At 40.4% G+C, this 23045-nt stretch overlaps 1 protein-coding gene and 1 long non-coding RNA gene across 3 annotated transcripts in view; one reads left to right on the forward strand and one right to left on the reverse strand.

The window, feature by feature from the left end:
• OCIAD2 (OCIA domain containing 2) overlaps positions 1-23045 on the forward strand; it is a 1147735-nt gene that overhangs the window by 344066 nt on the left and 780624 nt on the right. The window lies entirely within an intron of this gene.
• Positions 15876-23045, reverse strand: part of LOC126954590 (uncharacterized) — a 28229-nt gene continuing 21059 nt past the window's right edge. For both annotated transcript variants that reach the window (XR_007725648.1, XR_007725649.1), the window contains exons 2-3: positions 20922-21075; positions 15876-17690 (exon numbers count right to left, since the gene is read on the reverse strand). This is a non-coding gene — a long non-coding RNA (uncharacterized LOC126954590). The remainder of the gene's footprint in view (positions 17691-20921; positions 21076-23045) is intronic.

Genomic DNA, 23045 nt, shown 5'->3' on the forward strand with positions numbered 1-23045 from the left:
ATAGGAAACTCAAAGAAATTTACAAGAAAAAAAAAAAAACCCTATCCAAAAGAGGGCAAAGGACATGAACAGACACTTCTCAAAAGAAGACATACATGCAGCAACAAATATATGAAATAAAGCTCAACTTCACTGATCATTACAGAAATGAAAATCAAAACTACAATAAGATACCATCTCACAGGCTGGGTACAGTGGCTCACTCCTGTAATCTTAGCACTTTGGGAGGCTGAGGCGGGTGGATCACCTGGGGTCAGGAGTTTGAGACCAGCCTGGCCAACATGGTGAAACCCCATCTCTATTAAAAATACAAAAATTAGCTGGGTGTGGTGGCGCATGCCTGTAATCCAACTACCTGGAAGGCTGAGGCAGGAGAATCGCTGAAACCCAGGAGGCGAAGGCTGCTGTGAGCCAAGGTCATGCCACTGCACTCCAGCCTGGATGACAGAACGAGACTCTGTCTCAAAAAAAAAAAAAAGATAACATCTCACAGTAGTCAGAATGACTATAAAAAGTCAAAAAAGAATAGATGCTAGCAAAGTTACAGAGAAAAAGGAACGCTTTCACACTGTTGGTGGTAGTGTTAATCAGTTCAACCATTGTGAAAGACAGTGTGGTGATTCCTCAAAGACCTAAAAACAGGACTGCCATTCGACCCAGCAATCCCATTACTGGTATATATCCAAAGAAATATAAATCATTCTATTATAAAAATACATTCACACACAATGTTCATTGCAGCACTATTCACAATGGCAAAGACATGGAATCAACCTAAATGCCCATCAATGATTGACTAGATAAAGAAAATATGGTACATATTGACCATAGAATACTATGCAGTCATAAAAAGGAATGAGAACATGTCCTTTGCAGGGACATGGATGGAGTTGGAATCCATTATCCTTAGCAAAACCAAATATCACATGTTCTCACTTATAAGTGGGAGCTGAATGATGAGAACACATGGGCACAGGGAGGGGAACAACACACACTGGGGCCTGTTGGAGGGGGTTGTGGGGAAAGGGAGAGAATCAGGAAGAATAGCTAATGAATGCTGGGCTTAATACATAAGTAATGGGATGATCTGTACAGCAAACCATCATGGCACACATTTACCTATATAACAAACCTGCATATCCTGCACATGTACCACTGAACCTAAAATAAAAGTTGAAGAAAAAAAATTAAAACTTTCTGACTCCTCTCTCCCTCTCTTTCTCTCTCTTTCTCTCTCTCTCTCTCATACACACACACACACACGCATGCACATACATACACATACCCTATTTGTTCTGTTTCTCTGGATAACTCTGACTAATGTAAACAGTAAGGGGTTTGCAGGTTAAAACCTGGAAATAGCAATGTGGGAAGGGGTAAAGGTAAAGAAAGAGCCTTCAAATGGGGAAATGTCTGACTAAGCAGCTGATGTATCTGCCATGGATTAGACACCCGCACAGACATCACATCAGTTCAGGCGCCCTCCAGCTAGGACACAAGTTCTTACACCCAAGCTAAACCACTCATCTGCCATACAGCCAGCACACAGTAATAAGGGGAGCTCTGGGTGACTCAGCCCTGCTCACATCTAAAGCTCAATCTCTCCCAACTTGTTCCTGTTTTGTTTCCTGAATTTGTGTGTGTCAGCCTCTGATTTTATACCCATCCTTGGAAGCTCCTCAACATCACCATCATCTCTACATCCTGATGAAGATTTAGTTTCTTCAGTTTAACACTTGGTGGTCCTCCATGAATGCGCTTTGCCATGTGTCCTTCAGCTTTACCAACTCTTGGCATTTCTTTAAACAGGTCTGGATCTCTAGCTCCTTCCCTAGAAGGCTAATCATTCATTAAGGAGAGACCAATCTCACATCATCTTGGCAACAGGGTCTTCCTTCACTATAGGCTTGTGAGGTCCTCTCAGTTCAGGGTTCTCATCTTCTCTTTAATAATACCTGTAGAGACTTCATAAAGGAAACAAAAGTATTATTTGTAAAGAGCAGAACCTACAAAAGGGTGTTAAAATAAAATTTACTAGACAGCTAACTAAAGTATAAATACATATAAAACTAACAACATAAAACATTAAAATATGGTTACACCCATTTTACTGATGAGAAAAATGAGGCTTGGAATGTTCTCCAAGAGATGCCCAAAGCACCACAGCTGGGTTCTATATCCATATTGGTTATCAGGTTCCAGAGCACATAGTCTTTTTAAAAATTTTTTCTTTTTCTTTTATTTTGTTGTAAGCTCTGGGACACAGGTGCAGGATGTGCAGGTTTGTTACATAGGTAAACATGTACCATGGTGGTTTGCTGCACCTATCAACCCGTCATCTAGGTACTATCCTGAGACTCTCCCTCCCCCACCCCCACACCAATAGGCCCCGGTGTGTGTTGTTTCCCTCCCTGTGTCCATGTGTTCTCATTATTCTGCTCCCATGTATAAGTGAGAACATGCAGTGTTTTGTTTTCTATTCCTGCATTAGTTTGCTGAGGATAATGACTTTGAGCTCCATCCATCCCTGCAAAAGACATTATCTCATGTGTGCATTCTGCACAGGAATCCCAGAACTTAAAGTATAATTTTTAAAATAATTTTTTAAAAAACCTCTCCCACTGCTTCCTTTGCACTGCACTTGGAAAAGCTCCCTTAGTGGCAGTCCCGCTACTAACTGCTTTCAATATCACCACCGACTCTACCAGCTCCTCTCAAGCAACATCCTTGCCTCAAGTCCCATTATACCGTAATCCACAGAGTCAAACCCTTCCTTTTTGCTACTCTACTCCAAACTCTTCATAGTGTGATTGCACTCAAGCTCCCAGCAGGACCCAGACGGCGCCCGTTGGAGGCTACTTTTGGTGTAACCAAACTCTATCTAAAACTCTCAACCATACCTCCATCACCCAATCCCTTTGCGTTCTGGTATCTTTAGTGCCTAGCTTAACCCTATATAGCGAAGGAGAATTGTCCGAACTAGCTTCCCAGCTCAGCCCCAGCAATAACATCCAAAAGTGGGCCGTTTTTCTTCCCTTAATTATCGGGGTTTCCCTAGCATCATCCCTAGTAGCCTCAGGACTTGGAACAGGGGCCCTCACCCACTCGATTCAATCCACACAGACCCTCTCCACTCAGGTCCAGGCAGCCATAGAGGCTTCAGCTGAAAGCCTAGCCTCTTTACAACATCAAATCACCTCAGTAGCCCAAGTAGCAGCACAAAATAGGTAGGCATTAGATCCCCTTTAACTCCCGGACCACCGGTATGGCTGCTGCCTGTAGTACAGCAGATGCTTCCACTCCTAATTCCCATACTAATCCTCTGCCTTGCCTTATGTTTTGCTCCCATTTTTATAAAATTTCTCCGAGCCAGGGTCCAAGAAATCACCCGAGTCACCTTCAATCAAATGCTCCTGCATCCCTACACCCAACTGCCAACCTCAGACCCTAACTACGCCCCTTAACAGCAGGAAGCAGCCAGACTGACAACGGCACCCTAAATTCTTATAATCAATAAGAGGTTGGACTGTTTGGGTGAGGGAGAAGGGACAAGATGGAGGAAGGTAAACAAGAAGGCACTGCCCCTGTTGCTTCTGGGTTCTTCATCACCAACTTTCCCACGCCTGGGAAAGTGCAGGACAACCGAGCATGCTCCAGGTGAGGTCAATCGGAAGAGATCGAAACTTACCCGGCCACGCCTATGGAGACGCCCCTATCACGCCCTTATCCCGCCCACTGCCCTCCCCCTTCCAGTACCAATGCATAAAAGTCCGCTGCTGGCAGGAGCCGGGGTGACTTCTTTGGCCCCCGCATTTGTGGACCGGAAAACCTCACCCGAGAGCCCCGGCGCGACTTCCCTGGCCCCCCACACCTGAGGACCAGAGAACCTCCTCCGAGAGTGTGTGCATATTTGCAATAAAGGGCTGCCACTTTCTTATGTAAAAAAAAATAATAATAATAAAAAAATAAAAATAAAAAAATAAGCCAAAGGCCTTAACAGACACTCTTGAATAAGAGCTATAGATGGCAAATAAGCATATGAAAAAGATGTTCCACATCATATGTAATCATTAAATTAAATGAAATTAAACAACAACGAGATAGCCCTATACACTTATTAGAATGGTCAAAATCCAGAACACTAATGCTGGGGATGAGTATAAGGGCAGTGAGAGAGAAGGAGATGTCAAGGTAAGGAGACAAAGAGCTAGTCAACTCAGTTGGAGAGCAGAATCCAGCAGTCTACATAAATATAATGAAAATTGAGTGCCAATTACATGTGAAACATTTTCTGAAGTCTTTTACAACCTTGGAAACTAGGTATTATTACCTCTATTTTTAAGAGAGTATGCTGAGGCTGAAAAAGATTCTGCACTGTCTACTATGGTAGCCACTGGCCATATGTGATGATTTATTTTTAAATTTTAATTAAATTAAATAAGACCAAGAATCAAGTTCATCATTCACACTAGCCCCACTGCAAGGGCTCAGTAGCCACATATGATTAGTGGCTGCCATATTGGACAGTGCTGTTCTAGAACATTTCCATTACAGCAAAAGTGCTATTGGAAAGCCTGGTGTAAATAACTTAGCCTAATCTTGTGACTGGTAAGTCATGGAGCTGTGGTTTAAGAGATTTGTTTGACTGCAACACCCACTCTTTCCACCAACAGGAGAATGAGCCCAAAGGTGTAGCTTGATTCTGAGCTAAAGGTGTTCTACACGAGAACTCACTACGGATGGCCTGATCTGGTCAGAACCAATCTGAGAATGCCCATGAATGAGCTTAAGCCTTTAGGGGCCAAGTAGGTAGCTCTGGTTGAAATGGGAGCTGATGTTATAGGAAATAAACAATTACTAATTTGTTCACTTGGTCTACCCACAGTAAGCATATAATTTATAGTCCACTTTTGAGTGTAAAAGGAAGTACCATTCATAATTACACCAAAAAACAGGCATAAACCAGGACTGCACTAAGAACATGTGTTCACTCCCCAGTTAGGTACCACACATGTCGCAAATATATGAAAGTCATTTTAAATTTGCCTTCATTTTTTTCAATTCTTGTGTAATTATTCTTTTGGAATAAAGGCTAAAAATATTAGAAACCTAAATTCCTCATTGCTCAATGAACAATGAATAACTTTACTAATTAAAAGCATAACAAGGATGGGCACTGTGGCTCACGCCTGTAATCCCAGCACTTTGGGAGGCTGAGGTGGGCAGATTACAAGGTCAGGAGTTCGAGACCACCCTGGCCAATATGGTGAAACCGTGTCTCTACTAAAAATACAAAAATTAGCCAGGTGTGGTGGCAGGTGCCTATAGTTCCAGCTACTCAGGAGGCTGAGGCAGGAGAATCTCTTGAACCCAGGAGGCAGAGGTTGCAATGAGCCAAGATTGCGCCATTGTACTCCAGCCTGAGCAACACAGTGAGATTCAACCTTAAAAAAAAAAAAATAGTGTAACAAGAATCTGTTTTATATTATTAGCCCCATCCCCATGAAAAAGTCTTCAAAAAGTGACCAAGAAAATGTGCTACTGATAAGTGATGTTAAAATGAAGAGAAAATACATTATGATTTTTACCCAGCAATACCACTTGTTAACTGAGTGATCTTGGAAAACTCACTCAACTTTTTCATATCTCAGTTTTCTCATTTGCAAAATTAATTTCCTATTGATGCATAACAAATGAGCATGGTGGCTCATGCTTATAACCACTGCACTTTGGGAAGCTGAGGCAGGAGGATTGCTACAGCTAAGAGTTTGAGACCAGCCAGGGCAACATAGGAAGATCCTGTCTCTACAAAATATAAAAATAAATAGGCTTACTCAGGAGGTGGGAGGATGGCTTGATCCTGGGAGGCAGAGGTTACAGTGAGCCAAGATCACACACTGCACTCCAGCCTGGGCGACAAAGCCAGACGCTGTCTCAATAGATAAATAAATAAACAAACAAACAAACAAATCAATAAGCGAGAAGTGATGTCTTGTGCCTGTTCCCCCACTTAGTTGGAAGGCTAAGGTGGAAGGATCGCTTGAGGACAGGAGGGAGCTGTGATCATGCTACTGCACTCCAGCCTGGCCAACAGAGTGAGACACTGTCTCAAAAACACAAAAAACAAAAACAGAAAAACCTCACAAATTATCCCAGAATTTAGGTGCATTTTAACTGGGTAGATCTGGCTCAGGGTCTCTCAGCAGGAGGTGTTTGAGTCATGGTGTGAATCCCTCGTGGTTTGGTGCATGGCTCAGTAGCGAGTTAGCTCTTTCTGTCTCAAGAATGGACTACCCAAGAAGGTGGTTATTAAAAAGAGTCTGGCTTCTTTGATTTTGTTCTCTTGCCTCCTGCCTCCTTTCTCACATGTCACTTGTTTGTACACATGTACTTCGTCCACTTTCTGCCAGGAGTGGAAGCAGCCCGAGGGTCTCACAAGATGCAGCTGCCTAATCCTGGATTTCCAGTCACCAGAACTATAAGCCAAATAAACCATTTTTCTTTATACATTACCCTGTCTTAGGTATTCTGTTATAGCAACACAAAATGGACTAAGACAGGGATATAAGAATGAAAGCAAAAAGGTAAAGAGATATACTTTACACTATTTGAACACATTTCATTTAGTTGAAAAGTTAACTGAAACCAATGCCCCAAAAAGACATTTAGTGAAGCCTAGGCACGTCTCCTTCTGAAGCGCTCCCTTTTGAATGAGCATACCTGCTTTGCAGCAGAAGCAAAAGGAGAACATGGCCTTCTAATTCCCATTCCAGGGTTCATGTACCTCGTACCAGCAGGGCAAATGTGACCCACTTACTTAATCCCTAGCTGCCTCAGTGTCCTTATCTACAAAATACAAATAATATTAACGCTTACCTTGTTAAGGCTGTTGTGAGGATTAAATTAGATGAGTTTCAGTTAACATTCAAAAAAATTTTCTTTTTATTATATTATCCATCATTACAAATATGAAAATAACAAATGGGGTCTTTTCTTAGCTAGGAAATGTGTGGCCTGGCTTATTTCTAAGCCTGATATCTGTTCCACTGTAGGGACAGATGAACAAAGATCTTACCTGGGTCACCCACGTGGAGTGGGGCTTTAAGAAGAGGGTTAAGGCCAAGACAAGAAAACAAGTCCAATGCAAGTCTTCAATCTAAAGGAATCTAAGAAAACCAGGAGGCATCTTGGAAGACAAAGAGACGATAAGTTGATTCAAGTAGAGAAAAAGGAGGTTGATTTGTATTCATTCCTGAGATGAAGGCACCACTCTCTGAGATGGTTTTTTTTTTTTTTTTTACATATTTCCCATGTATCCTTTTGTGGAGAAGTTTAAAATTTTTAAATTTCATTATATTCACTTTCTTTTTGTTTGGACGAAAATAATGGATGTAATGTGCAATACACTGATTTTAACTTTGAGTAGAAATTTTAAAAAGTGATTTGCAGTTTTAACTATATGACATCCTGGAAAAGAAAAACTACAGAAACAGTGAAAGATCAGTGACTATCAGGGTTTGGGGGGAGGGAGGCATGAATAGGCAGAAGGATTTTAAGGGCAGTGAAACTGTTGCATACGATACTAAATGGTGAATACTTGTCATTATACATTTGTCACAATCCATATAACAAAGAACTCCTAGCATGAACCTCAATTTAAACTACTGAATTTGATCAATAATTATGTACCCAATGCAGGTTCATCAGTTGTGACAAATGTCCCAATCGGGTGCAGGATGTTAACAGTGGAGGAGGGTGTGCATGTGTGGGGGCAGTGGGTATGTAGGAATCTGTACCTCCTGCTCAGTTTTGTGGTGTACCTAAAACTGCTCTAAATAATAAAATATTTTTAAAAGTGACTTCTCTTTTCAAACTTTTATTGTGAAATGTTTCAAAATTACAAAAGAAGAAAGAACAGAATGAACCCATTAAGCCCATTTCAATAATTATCAACATGTGGTCAATCTTGTTTAATCTATACACCCACTCATTTCCCTCCACCCCCTACACTGGGTTATTTGGAAGCAAATCTGTCTTATCAAACCATTTCATCAAATCAGGTTCATTTCAAGGAAATGAGAAAGACTAGAACTAAGTGTCAGCAAGGGACTCACTATAACAGCTCTCCAAAGGCCTCTCCATTTTCCTTATTATGCCATAATAGCCAAAAATGAAATGTTGAAATAATTTCAGTCCATAATTAGTCACCTAAACTAATCATGTGAATTAGTTCCACATGAATTGTTTTATTATATTTTGTCTTTAGATTTCTTCCTCTTCTGAGCAAATATTTTTGGATCATTTTTCCCTAAATCCATAATATCTCCATCTTTCCCAACCATCAAATTGAATTTTATCCATGCCCTCTAAGCAAAATGTCTTTGTAAAAAATGAGAAATATCATGACCTCTGTACTGAGAAAGTCAATAACTTACAAAAGCTCTAGAAGAGACAAACTGAAACACCACAAAAGTAATATATATGACCGTTTACCAAGCTTTAAGAAGTAAGTAAAGCCGTTGCCTTCATATTTTCTTCAGAACCAGGACATCCTTTATGGGCAGGGTTCTTACTGACTATTCAAGTGAGCTATTATGAGAAACAGCTTGGCCAACAGTCCTGGAATGCTGACTTTCCGAATCTATTGAGATAACCATGTGGTTTTTGCCATTGCTTCCATTTATGTGATGGATTACATTTATTGATTTGCATATGTTGAACCAGCCTTATATCCCAGGGATGAAGCTGACTTGATCGTGGTGAAGAAGGTTTTGGATGTGCTGCTGGATTTGGTTGGCCAGTATTTTATTGAGGAGTTTTGCATCAATGTTCATCAGGGATATAGGCCTGAAGTTTTCTTTTTTTGTTGTGTCTCAGCCAGGTTTTGGTATCAGGATGATGCTGGCCTCATAAAATGAGTTAAGGAGGAGTCCCTCTTTTTCTGTTGTTTTGAATCATTTCAGAGGAACGGTACCAGGTCCTCTTTGTAGCTCTGGTAGAGTTTGTCTGTGAATCTGTCTGGTCCTGGGCCTTTTTTGGTTGGTAGGCTATTAATTACTGTCTCAATTTCAAAACTTGTTATTGGTCTATTCAGGGTTTTGACTCTTCCTGGTTTAGTCTTGGGAGGGTGTATTTGTCCAGGATTGTATCCATTTCTTCTAGATTTTCTAGTTTATTTGTGTAGAGGTGTTTATAGTTTCTCTGATGGTAGTTTGTATTTCTGTGGGATCAGTGGTGATATCTCCTTTATCATTTTTTATTGTATCTATTTGATTATTCTCTTTTCTTCTTTATTAGTCTGGCTAATGGACTATCTATTTTGTTAATCTTTTCCAAAAATCAGCTTCTGGATTCATTGATTTTTTTTGAGGGGTTTTTCTGTCTCTAGCTCCTTCAATTCTGCTCTGATGTTTGTTATTTCTTGTCTTCTGCTAGCTTTTGAATTTGTTTGCTCTTGCTTCTCTAGTTCTTTTCAATGTGATGTTAGGATATTGATTTTAGATCTTTCCCAGTTTCCCATGTGGACATTTAGTGCCATAAATTTCCCTCTAAACACTGCTTTAGCTGTGTCCCAGAGATTCTGGTATGTTGTGTCTTTGTTCTCATTGGTTTCAAATAACTTATTTATTTCTGCCTTAATTTTGTTATTTACCCAGTACTCATTCAGGAGCAGGTTGTTCAATTTCCATGTAGTTGTGTGGTTTTGAGTGAGTTTCTTAATCCTGAGGCCTACTTTGAATGCATTGTGGTTTGAGAGACTGTTATGATTTCCATTCTTTTGCATTTGCTGAGGAGTGTTTTACTTCCAATTATGTGGTCAACTTTAGAATAAGCGCTACGTGGTGCTGCGAAGAATGTATATTCTGTTGATTTGGGGTGGAGAGTTCTGTAGATGTCTATTAGGTCTGCTTGGTCCAGAGCTGAGTTCAAGGCCTGATTATCCTTGTTAATTTTCTGTATCATTGATCTGTCTAATATTGACAGTGGGTTGATAAGTCTCCCACTATTATTGTGTGGGAGTCTAAGTCTCTGTAGGTCTCTAAGAACTTGCTTTATGAATCTGGGTGCACCTGTTTTGGATGCCTATATATTTAGGATAGTTAGCTCTTCTTGTTGCAGTGATCCCTTTACCATTATGTGTTGCCCTTCTTTGTCTTTTGTGATCTTTGTTAATTTAAAATCTATTTTATCGGAGACTAGGATTGCAACCCCTGCTTCTTTTTGCTTTCCATTTGCTTGGTAAATATTCCTCCATCCCTTTTTGAGCCTAGGTGTGTCTTTGCACATGAGATGGGTCTCCCAAATACAGCACACTGATGAGTCTTGACTCTTTATCCAATTTCCCAGTCTGTGTCTTTTAATTGGGACATTTAGCCTGTTTACATTTAAGGGTAATATTGTTATGTGTGAATTTGATCCCGTCATCATGATGTTAGCCGGTTATTTTGCACATTAGTTGACACAGTTTCTTCATAGTGTCATTGGTTTTTATATCTTTGTTTGTTTTTGCAGTGGCTGGTACTGGTTTTTACTTCCATATTTAGTGCTTCTTTCAGGAGCTCTTATAAGGCAGGCCTGGTGGTGATAAATCCCTCAGCATTTGCTTGTCTATAAAGATTTCTCCTTCACTTATGAAGCTTAGTTCAGCTGGATATAAAATTCTGACTTGAAAATTATTTTCTTTAAAAATGTTTAATATTAACCCCCACTCTCTTCTGGCTTGTAAGGTTTTGGCAGAGAGATCTGCTGTTAGTCTGATGGGCTTCCCTTTGTACCTAAGCTGACCTTCCTCTTTGACTGCCCTTAACATTTTTTCCCTTCATTTCGACCTTGGTGAATCTGAGGATTATGTGTCTTAGGGTTGCTCTTCTCAAGGCATATCTTTGTGGTGTTCTCTGTATTTCCTGAATTTGAATGTTGGCCTGTCTTGCTAGGTTGGGGAAGTTCTCCTGGATAATATCCTGAAGAGTGTTTTCTAAATTGGCTCCATTCTCCCTGTCACTTTCAGGTACATCAATCAATTGTGGGTTTGGTCTTTTCACATAGTCCCATATTTCTTGGAGACTTTGTTCATTCCTTTTCATTCTTTTTTCTCTAATCTTGTCTTCACACTGCATTTCATTAAGCTGATCTTCAATCTCTGATATCCTTTCTTCCACTTGATCAATTCAGCTATTGATACTTGTGTATGCTTCATGAAGTTCTCATGCTGTGTTTTTCAGCTCCATCAGGTCATTTATGTCCTTCTCTAAACTGGTTGTTTTAGTTTTCAGTTTTTGTAACGTTTTATCAAGGTTCTTAGCTTCTTTGCATTGGGTTAGAACATGCTCCTTTAGCTCAGGGGAGTTTGTTATTACCACCTTCTGAAGCCTACTTCTGTCAGTTCGTCAAACTCATCCCCATCCAGTTTTGTTCCCTTGCTGGCAAGGGGCTGTGATTCTTTGGAGAAGAAAAGGCATTCCAGTTTTTGGAAATTTCAGCCTTTTTGCACTGGTTTTTCCTCATCTTTGTGAATTTATCTACCTTTGATCTTTGATGCTGATGACCTTTGGATGGGGTTTTTGCGTGGACGTCTTATTTGTTGATGATTATACTGCTTTCTGTTAGTTTTCCTTCTAACAGTCAGGCCCCTCTGCTGAAGGTCTGCTGGAATTTGCTGGAGGTCCACTCCAGAACCTGTTTGCTTGGGTATCACCAGTGGAGGCTGCAGAACAGCAAATATTGCTCCTTGTTCCTTCCTCTGGAAGCTTTGTCCCAGAGGGGCACCTGCCAGATGCCAGCAAGAGCTCTCCTGTGAGAGGTGTCTGTTCACCCCTGCTGGGAGGTGTCCCCCAGTGGGAAAGCATGGAAGTCAGGGATCCACTTGAGGAGGCAGTCTGTCCCTTAGCAGAGCTTGAACACTATCCTGGGAGATCTGCTGCTCTCTTCAAGGTCAGTGGACAGGAATGTTTAAGTCTGCTGAAGCTGTGCCCACAGCCATCCCTTCCTCCAAGTGCTCTGTCTCAGAGAGATGGCAGTTTTGTCTATAAGCCCCTGACTGGGGCTGCTGCCTTTCTTTTAGACATGCCCTGCCCAGAGAGGAGGAATCTAGAGAGGCAGTCTGGTTACAGTGGCTTTGCTGAGCTGCAGCGGGCTCCACCCAGTTCGAAATTCTCGGCGGCATTTTTAAGGCTTAAGGGGAAAACCACCTACTCAAGCCTCAGTAATGGCGAACACCTGTCCCCCTACCAAACTTGAGCATCCCAGGTTAACTTCAGGCTGCTGAGCTGGCAACGAGAATTTCAAGCCAGTGGATCTTAGCTTGCTGGGCTCCATGGGGGTAAAACCCGCTGAACAAGACCACTTGGTTTCCTGGCTTCAGCCCCCTTTCCAGGGGAGTGAACGGTTCTGTCTTGTTGACATTTCAGATGCCACTGGGGTACAAAAAAAAAAAAAAAAAACTCTGCAGCTAGCTCAGGGTCTGCCCAAATAGCTGCCCAGTTTTGTGCTTGAAACCCAGGGCCCTGATGGTCTAGGCACCTGAGGGAACCTCCTGGTCTGCGGGTTGCAAAGACCATGGGCAAAGCATAGTATCTGGGTTGCATAGCACAGTTCCTCAGGGCACAGTCCCTCATGGCTTCCCTTGGCTAGTGGAGGGAAGTCCCCAGCCCCTTGTGCTTCCTGGGTGAGGTGGTGCCCCACCCTGCTTCTGCTGGCCCTCCATGGGCTCCACCCATTGTCTAACCAGTCCCAATGAGATGAACAGGGTACCTCAGTTGGAAATGCAGAAATTACCTGCCTTCTACATTGGTCTTGCTGGGAGCTGCAGACTGGAGCTGTTCTTATTCAGCCATCTTGAAACTCCCATTTTTAAAACCATCAGATCTCATGAGACGTATTCACTATCACGAGAACAGCATGGGAAAGACCTGTCCCATGATTATTCAAGTATCTCCTACTTGGTCCCTCCCAGAACATGTAGAAATTCAAAATAAGATTTTGGTGGGAATACAGCCAAATCATATCAGCAATACCATTCTAGTCATAGGAATGGGCAAAGATTTCATGACAAAGATACCAAAAGCAATTGCAACAAAGCAAAAATTGGCAAGTGGGATCTAATTAAACTAAAGAGCTTCTGCACAGCAAAAGAAACTATCAACAGAGTAAACAGACAACCTACAAATGGAAGAAAATTTTGCAATGTATTTATCTGACAAAGGTCTAACACTCAGAATCCACAAAGAACTTTAACAAATTTATAAGAAAAAAAGAAGCAATCCCATTAAAAAGTGGGCAAAGGACATGAACAGAAAGTTTTCAAAAGATGACATACATGCAGTGGCCAACAAGCATATGAAAAAAAGCTCAACATCATTATTATTACAGAAATAAAAATCAAAACCACAATGAGATACTATCTTACACCAGTCAGAATGGCTATTATTAGTAAGTCAAAACATAACAGGTGCTACCAAGGTTGCAGAGAAAAATGAATGCTTTCACTGTTGGTGGGAGTGTAAATTAGTTTAACCATTGTGGAAGACAGTATGGTGATTCCTCAAAGACCTAAAAACAGAACTACCATTTGACCCAGCAATCCCATTGCTGGGTATATACTCAAAGGGATATAAATCATTGTATTATAAAGAAACATGCACATCTGTGTTCATTGCAGCACTATTCACAATAGCAAAGACATGGAATCAACCTAAATGCCCATCAACGACAGATTGGATAAAGAAAATGTGGTACATATAATGTAATGTAATACCATGTAATACTATGCAGCCCTAATAAAGAACAAGACCATGTCTTCTTCAGGAATATGGGTGGAACTGGAATTAATTATCCTTAGCAAACAGAGGAACAGAAAACCAAATATTGCACATTCTCCCATATAAGTGTGAGCTAAATGATGAGAACACATGGACACATAGAGGGGAAACAACAGACACTGGGGCCTACTGTAGGATGGAGGTTGGGAGGAGGGAGAGGATCATGGAAAATAACTAATAAGTACTAGGCTTAAAAGCTGGGTGATAAAAATAATCTGTACAACAAACCCGCATGACACAAGTTTACCTATGTAAAAAACCTGCACTTGTACCCCTGAACTTAAAATAAAAGTTAGAAAAAAAAAGAAAAACAACACTGCTAAAGAGAATTCTTTATATTCTTATATACTTTGTGGGGGGGGGGTTGTTTGTTTTTTGTTTCTTTATGTATTTTTAGTTCATAAAATAAAGAAAAAAATACATCCATATATAGGGACTCAGATTGTCATAGTGGAAAGAACAAAACATTAGCATAAGACAGACCTTGTTCAAGCTCTGATTTTGTTGGTTACTACTTAAGTCTTTGGTGATTCTCTTACTTACCTTCTCAGAAACTCAGCTTAGCCACAAATAAAATAATGACAATATATGTTGCTATTGTAAAGCTTAAAAGAAAATGTAGGTAAATCTCTGAGTATAGTGTCTGGTCAATAATAGCCTCTCAATAAGTGCTACTTCATGTAGTATCTAATATTCCCCTCCTCTGACCATGCAGATAAAAAACCCCAAACTCTCCTTTAGTTTGCATTGCCTGCTGTTTGAGGGAAATGGAGGAAGACTGGAATAGGTGATGGGACTGGTTGTCTACTTTGCATTAAGGCAGAATAAACATAATTGGCAACTACACTCTGGGCTGTGGGACCTTAGCATGATTAAAAAAATGAACTTGGCTGGCATTCCTTTCCTCCATTTCTCTCATCTCCAAGAAGGTTTCACAAATGTATTGTACACACTAACCAGTGTGGGGGCAGGAGCCACTTGGTAAACAAGGACTGAATGGCTAAACTATCCAGGCTTCATATTATGTGAGGCTAAGTGTCCACTTAGGATGGGCCATGTAAGTGGATGAGCTGGGAAACCAGCAACAAGCAGATGGATCACACTGACACCACGAGACTCCACACAGCACAGTCACAGACATGACAGCAAACCAGATGCTTGAGGGAATGGTTCACACCAGTAGAACTGGAAGGTTAAATTCATGCATGTAATCCAGTTCTTAAAAAGTTGTACTTGGGACTGTTGTGCTTGTAATCCCAGCACTTTGGGAGGCTAAGGTGGGAGGATTGGTTGAGCCAGGAGTTTGAGATCCACACAGGGAAAAAAGGGAGACCTAGTCTCTACAAAATTTTTTTTTTAATTAGCTGGGCTTGGTGGTACATGCCTGTAGTCCCAGCTACAGAAGGTTTAGGTGGGAGAATCACTTGAGCTGGGAAGGTCGATGTTGCAATGAGCTGTGATCACACAACTGCAGACTGGCCTGGGCAACAGAAAGTGAACCTGAAGAAAGAAAATAAAACAAAAGAAAACAAAAGAAAAGAAAAGAAAGAAAGAAAAAAAGAAAAAGAAAGAAAGAAGGAAGGAAGGAAGGAAGGAAAGAGAAAGAAAGAAAGAAAGAAAGAAAGAAAGAAAGAAAGAAAGAAAGAAAGAAAGAAAGAAAGAAAGAAAGAAAAAGGAAGGAAGGAAGGAAGGAAGGAAGGAAGGAAGGAAGGAAGGAAGGAAGGAAAGAAACTGTCTTGAAAAAAAAAAGATCGTGCTTGGGAAAATGCTTATGATATACTATTAAGTAAAAGGGGTGAAAAAGCTTAAAATGCAGTGTATGGATACAGTGTGTACATGCATATATATTTTTTAATTGAGTATAACCCATAAATATTTATATTTAGGATATAATATATACACATTTGATATATATTAATATTATATATTATATAATATATTATATTATGCATTATATAGTACATAATGTTTATATTCATATGATATAATATGTATATATACATTTATGATATAATACCACATGTATTATAAAAGACAAGAAGGAAGTATGCCAGAAGATTAGCAAAGGTAAACTTGGGGTTGTGAGATCTTGGAGTTATCTATTTTTTTTTAATGCTTTTCTATATTTTCCAAAACTTTCCCAATCATTATGTGTTGTTTTTACACTCAATATTTCATATCTTTCACTTTTCATATCTTGCTGAGACCAGTTCGGTCAGGGAGACCCTAACCCAGTGGCGCTAGAGGAATTAAAGACTCACACACAGAAATATAGAGGTGTGAAGTGGGAAATCGGGGGTCTCATAGCCTTCAGAGCTGAGAGCCCCAAACAGAGATTTACTCACATATTTATTCACAGCAAGCCAGTCATTAGTATTGTTTCTATAGACATTTAACTAAAAGTATCCCTTATGGGAAACGAAGGGATGGGCCTAATTAAAGGAATAGGTTGGGCTAGTTAACTGCAGCAGGAGCATGTCCTTAAGGCACAGATCGCTCATGCTATTGTTTGTGGCTTAAGAATGCCTTTAAGTGGTTTTCCGCCCTGGGCGGGCCAGGTGTTCCTTGCCCTCATTCCCGTAAACCCACAACCTTCCAACTTGGGTGTTATGGCCATCATGAACATGTCACAGTGCTGCAGAGATTTTGTTTATGGCCAGTTTTTGGGTCAGTTTATGGTCAGATTTTGGGGGTCTTGTTCCCAACGTGTCCCCCTTCTTTGATTTGCAAATCAATAAATGCAAAGGCAGCTTTTTCATGGTGAGCTACTTCTCACAGGAGTCAGGATCCACATCTGCAGACCACACAAAGACAAACAACACAGATTAAAAGCACAATCATCATTGAAATTACAGAGCTTCCAAGTGTTTTCATTCATTTTAATGGGTTACTAGCTGCTAACTTGTCTGCCGCTCCTTTAAGCACTCCAGTTCCTGGCATTAAGGTCAGGTGTGCCTGGGATGTTTTAAATATTTGTTCTTTTAATTTTGCTATATCCAAAAACAAGTTTGTAGAGTGTCCTTCTAGATGTTTTTCATTCTTTCCCAAATTTTGATCATATTAAGAGCATTTAATAGTTTCCACAAATCCTTATGTTAAGCTCCTAGAGCGGGCCATATCATTTGAGATTGAGGTGCCACTATACTGCCATGGTTCCAGATAATAGGAACTCTTGCCATACTTCTTGCCATTTCTACCATCTGACTGTTCTGTTCAGACCAGCTGAACATAGTGTGGCCATGGCACACAGACTGAAAGGTGCAATTTAAGCTAAACATCCCATTAGAGGACCAATCAATAGTGATTCCATAGGAATCATTGCATAGCAACTCTGCCTGTTCTGCAATGCAATCTTCCCAAACAAGTATGTTCATTTTTTCTGGCCAGGTTCAATTTTGTTTACAAATAGGTTTTTGAGGGCGGTATGCCTCAATTATAGGAGCATATTTATTATGGTAAATACTGAGATCAGAAAGCATGTGTAACTGTGTCAGAGTGATTATATCCAGGCATTATTACCAGCCAAGATTGATAAATACACCCAATAAGTATAATTGTTCTCCGTATCAGCCCTTGTTGAAGGAATACTCACAACTGCTATCATAGCTACCATTAAATTACTCGTTGTGACTGGTTGTCTCACTTTCCTCAAGTTTTCTTCCACCATCTGTGACAGCTTCTTGATCTGTCCCCAGGTAGGTGGCTGTATTCAACAGGTGTTGCTCGTGACAGTTGGGGTCCTCCTCACCATCAGCCTCAACATGGCTGCAACAGGGGGGTCCTCGGGATCCTCCCAGAGTCTGTTTCTCGACATCTGGCTCATGATAAGGTTTCAGGTGTCTTGATGGTATCCAAATCGGCTGTTTATTTGGCCTGGAGAAACAGAAGCATAACGTCAACCCCAAGTCATTATTTTACCTATTTCCCAACTTTTTGTTATTGGATCTCTCCACCAAACCGATTGTTCTGCTTCTGTCTTTGTAGCTGGTTTCTGTAGATGCTGTTCAGCTGCTGATAACATCTAGCTTTTGGGCAGGTTCAAAAAATTTAAAGTTAATAATGCTAGATTCAGTTGTATTTGAGGTGTTCCATATTCTCTGTCTCCGCCTTTCTGCTTTTGCAACCGCTGTTTTAGGGAGAGATTCATTCTTTCCACTATGGCTTGTTCTTGAGAATTGTATGGGATACCAGTAATGTGTTTAATATTCCACTTAGAGAAAAATGTAGCTAGAGCTCGGCTAGTATAGCCTGGAGCATTATCTGTTTTAATAGAAGTTGGAATGCCCATCACCGCAAAACACTGCAAAAGGTGATGTTTAATACAGGCAGAAGACTCTCTTGATTGGCATGTAGCCCATACAAAGTGAAAAAAGATGTCCACACATACATGTACGTATGCTAGTCTCCCAAACGAGGGAATATGTGTGACATCCATTTGCCAAAGAGAGTTAGGTTCCAATCCTCGAGGATTAACTCCTGTAAAAGATGAGGAATGTACCATTTGGCAAGTTGGGCATTGCTGGATAATAGCTTTAGCTTCTTCCCAGGTAATGCTGTATCTGCGTTTGAGACCAGAGGCATTAACATGGGTTAAATTGTGAAAGTGTCTAGCATTATATATTGCATTAGCAACTAGGCGATCGGCCATTTGATTCCCTTCAGTCAAAGATCCTGGAAGAGGTGTATGAGCCCTAATGTGAGTGATGTAAAAAAGGTGCATTCTACTTCTAACTGCTGTTTGCAATTGGGTAAATAAAGTCATCAGTTGTTCATCTGTATGAAGTCATAACTGAGCATTTTCAATTAACTGTGTGGAATGAACCACGTATAAAGAATCAGAAATCACATTAATAGGCATATTAAAAGCAGTCAATACCTCAATTACAGCTACAAGCTCTGCTTTTTGAGCTGAAGCATAGGGCGTCTGAAAAACTTTACCTTTTGAGCCGAAATAAGAAGCTTTACCATTACTAGACCCATCTGTGAAACAATGAAAACACTTAGCAGGCTGCAGGTTGTTTACTGCAGGAATTGTAAATGCAAACCATTCACAGTCTTGCTCAGCTAAAGGGATAGTAAAGGAACAGTCTTTTAAATCTATGACCCATTAAAGGCCAATTTTTTGAAATTATAGCAGGAGAAGGCAATCCTGGCTGCAATGCTCCCACAGGTTTACAACTGAATTGATGGCTCTTAAGTCAGTTAACATTCTCCATTTACCTGATTTTTTCTTAATTAGGAAAACTGTAGAATTCCAAGGGGGAAATGTTGGAACTATGTGGCCATTTTTTAATTGTTCAGTAACTAATTTCTCTAAAGACTCCAGTTTCTCTTTACTTAGCGGCCATTGTTCTATCCAAATTGGCTTATCTGTAAACCATTTTAAAGGTATAGGTTCTGGAGGTTTAACAATGGCCGCCATCAAAAATTATATCCTAATCTTTGGCAGGAACTTTGTCTTTCCACTTGAAGTAGTTTTTCAAACCGTGCAACTTTTTTTCTAGTCCCATACCAGGGACATACCCCATTTCATGCATTGTATGTTGACTTTGAGGGCTATATAATTGTTCTGGAATTAGAATTGTGCTCCCCATTGTTGTAATAAATCTCTTCCCTATAAATTTATAGGTACAGAAGTTATAATTGGTTGAACAGTCCCAGGTGTTGTCCATCGGGCCCTTCACAATGCAAAATAAAACTACTTTGATATACTTCGGCAGCTTTACCAACTCCAACCACATTAAATTGAGCGGGTTAAATTGGCCATGTGGATGGCCAGTGCAGTAGAGAAATGGTTGAAATGTCCGCTCCTGTATCTACCAAACCTTTACATTTCTTTCCCTGAATAGTTATTTCACAGGTGGGACATTTATCAGTAATTTGATTTACCCAATAAGCTGCTTTGCCTTGTTTATTTATGCTTCCAAATCCTACTGTTCCTTTAATTTTACTTTTTCCCATTCCCACATACGGCACAATCAGGAGCTGTGCTATGTGCTCTCCTGGCTCTGCTTTCCAGGGAACAGAAGTAGATACAATTTGAATCTCCCCGTTGCTATCTGAATCAATGACTCCTATATTTATTTGTACCCCTTTTAAACTTAAACTAGACCTTCCTAAAAGTAATCCTATTGTCCCTGCTAGCAAGGGTCCACAGACTCCTGTTGGGACCTTTTGCGGGGGTTTCCCAGGCAGAAGGCTCACAGCTTTTGTGCAGCATAAATCTACTGCGGCACTACCGGCTGTGGCAGGGAACAGACGTTGTATGGGGGTGAGGGAATGGCCTGAGCCGGAAATGCCCTGGTTTAGATTGGGGCCCGGGGTGGGCCCCTCATGGCATTTCCCAAAATCAGGTTCCTACCTTTATCAAACTTAGAGTGACACTGATTAGCCCAGTGTTTTCCTTTCTTATGTTTTCAGGATCAGCAGTTTTCTTTTTCCCCCTATCTGGCAGCCTCAATGATTTTTTTCTACATTCTTTTTTAGTATGATCATGCTTCCCACAGTTAAAACAAGCTTCAGGAAACAGAATATTTCCTTTATCCACTCTCAGTACTGCCATTGCCTGTGCCAACAAAGTAGCTTTATGCAGATTACTTCCGATACCATCACAGGCCTTGATATAATCGACTAAATGTGCTTTCCCGAATTTAAAAGGAAAAGGCTCAAATGTAGCTATAATATTTCCCTGTTGATTTGGGGGGTGTATTCTAACAGGGAACTCCCAAGCCTCTAAATCACCCTCTCATCTAGCTTCCTGAATTCTTGCCTGAATAGAACCAAGAGCGGTCGCTCGAGGTGCTGCTCAAACAGTCACTGGGGCAACTACCTTTCCCCCAGTGTCCTCTGGAAAAGAAAGATCTGGAGGGTCTTTTTCTTCAAAATAATAAGGAGGGGATGCAGAAGGGTAGGGATGAACCTCTCCTTCCTTTGCCACTTTAGCTTTAGCTGGCAAATAAACCTGCTCTGTAACCTCTTCTGTTACTTCATTACACTGTCCTTCCTCCTCATCATTAGTGTGAAACAGTTTCAAGGTGAAAGAAACTAGACCCCACACTTATCCCATTGTTACCCTGATACTTCTGAGCTCCCCTTCTTACTCACCATGGGGGTTGCTTTAAGGGTACTTAGGTGTCCTCCAGCTAGTTCCACGTTCTCCAACCATCACTCTGGTGACCCTTCGACCTGGATTTGAGCTCCCATGATGGACACCACTTGCTGAGACCAGCTCAGTCAAGGAGATACTAACCCAGTGGCGCTAGAGGAATTAAAGACACACACACAGAAATATAGAGGTGTGAAGTGGGAAATCAGGGGTCTCACAGCCTTCAGAGCTGAGAGCCCTGAACAGAGATTTACCTACATATTTATTCACAGCAAACCAGTCATTAGCATTGTTTCTATAGATATTAACTAAAAGTATCCCTTATGGGAAACGAAGGGATGGGCCTTATTAAAGGAATAGGTTGGGCTGGTTAACTGCAGCAGGAGCATGTCCTTAAGGCACAGATCACTCATGCTATTGTTTGTGGCTTAAGAATGCCTTTAAGCAGTTTTCTGCCCTGGGCGGGCCAAGTGTTCCTTGCCCTCATTCCCATAAACCCACAACCTTCCAGCGTGGGTGTTATGGCCATCATGAACATGTCACAGTGCTGCAGAGATTTTGTTTATGGACAATTTTGGGGCCAGTTTATGGCCAGATTTTGAGGGGCTTGTTCTCAACACTATGTAAGAGTTTCCCAAGATCTCATGGAAATCCAAATCCTGGAAAAAGAATATAACCATCCCAAAGGCTAACAATTAATAAACAAACCAACCAAAACCCCATAAAATTCAGTTTTGGCCAGGAAAAAAAAATTAAAGTAATTATTCTGATAACTATTAAATAAATAACCCTTAGGCTGCCATTGTTCCTTTCATCTCCCTAGTCACAAGACATGTTGATTTATGGACTTTGGGTTTGGATTCAGATATAGATCTTTAAGATTGTTTCTGGATGAGTCTGAAGATCAAGTTGGCAGAGTAATGATAGATGGAACTCCAACTTATTTTTGTTATGCAGGTAGCTGATACTCTAAATTTAGTCTTTTCTTTTGAATGCAAGTCTCAAGAAGAAGAAAGCAAAGAAATCTTTTCCTAACAAATATTTTGAAATGAGTTTAGAGAAGGTAGGTTCTTATTATCTGCTTTTAACTTTCTCCTTGAAAGAAACACTGTTTGTACTTAAGGATTTTGTGGGGGGGCACCAAATTATTTATGACTTTGTGGGCAGCCTGTGAAAACAGGAATAATGTGTTTAAGTGATACCATCCTACTAGATACAATTAAAATAACGTCTTTTCTTTCCTGCTCAATTGAGCTAGCCAATGGTATTCAATAACTGCAATACCTGAATGAAACTGTTAATTGGAATAACAAGTCTTAAATACTGGTATAAATAGAAATTATTTGTTATATTACAAACTTCAGACCAAATCTATGAAGACTACAGTACTATTCCTTCAACTTTACAGATAAAAAACCAAGTTTATAGAGCTTAAATCGCTTGCTTAAAGCCCATGGCAGGGAAGTAAAACAGTCAGAAGCAAAACAGACGGCCAGGGCCGTCTGCCTGGGAAGCCCATGCCCCTAACCACTGGATTACATAGCTTTACCATTGTCAGCTGCTAGAAGCCAATTTTCCAAAATGGCTTAAGTTGTCAGGTCAAGCTTCCCACCTCTGGGTTTTTCCTCCCTCCCTCTACCATCTTCACTACTGCCCTCCTATGCATGGTGATGATGACCAGGGAAAGTAGAATTATTGGAAAGTTTAACTTCCTTAGGTCAGATGGATTGAGGTCAAAAAATAAATATCTTCTTTAAAGTACGTGTGTTTAGGACAAGATTTTAAATAAGCCAGGAGAAACTTGCTCTTTAAAGTAATACTATAAATAAATCATTCATTTATAGGGCAATGTGTGTGTGTGTGTGTGTGTGTGTGTGTGTGTTTTAATCCAGGCAAACTTGGATTTCTTGATATTTATTTTGAATAAGTACATAGAATACACCCTACAAAGAACTGCAAGAATTGAGGAGTCAGAAAGTGGAGAATTAAGATTTAAAAAACATATTGGGTTTATCATAAAATTCAGAATACTTTATTTTAAAAGAATAAGTGGAAAGGGAGAAAACTCAAATACTACCTACAAATAAAAAAATAGGAAAGATCCTTTAAAAGTCTTTATACAA

The sequence above is a fragment of the Macaca thibetana genome, chromosome 5 (genome assembly GCF_024542745.1).
Source record: "Macaca thibetana thibetana isolate TM-01 chromosome 5, ASM2454274v1, whole genome shotgun sequence".
Lineage (NCBI taxonomy): Eukaryota > Metazoa > Chordata > Mammalia > Primates > Cercopithecidae > Macaca > Macaca thibetana.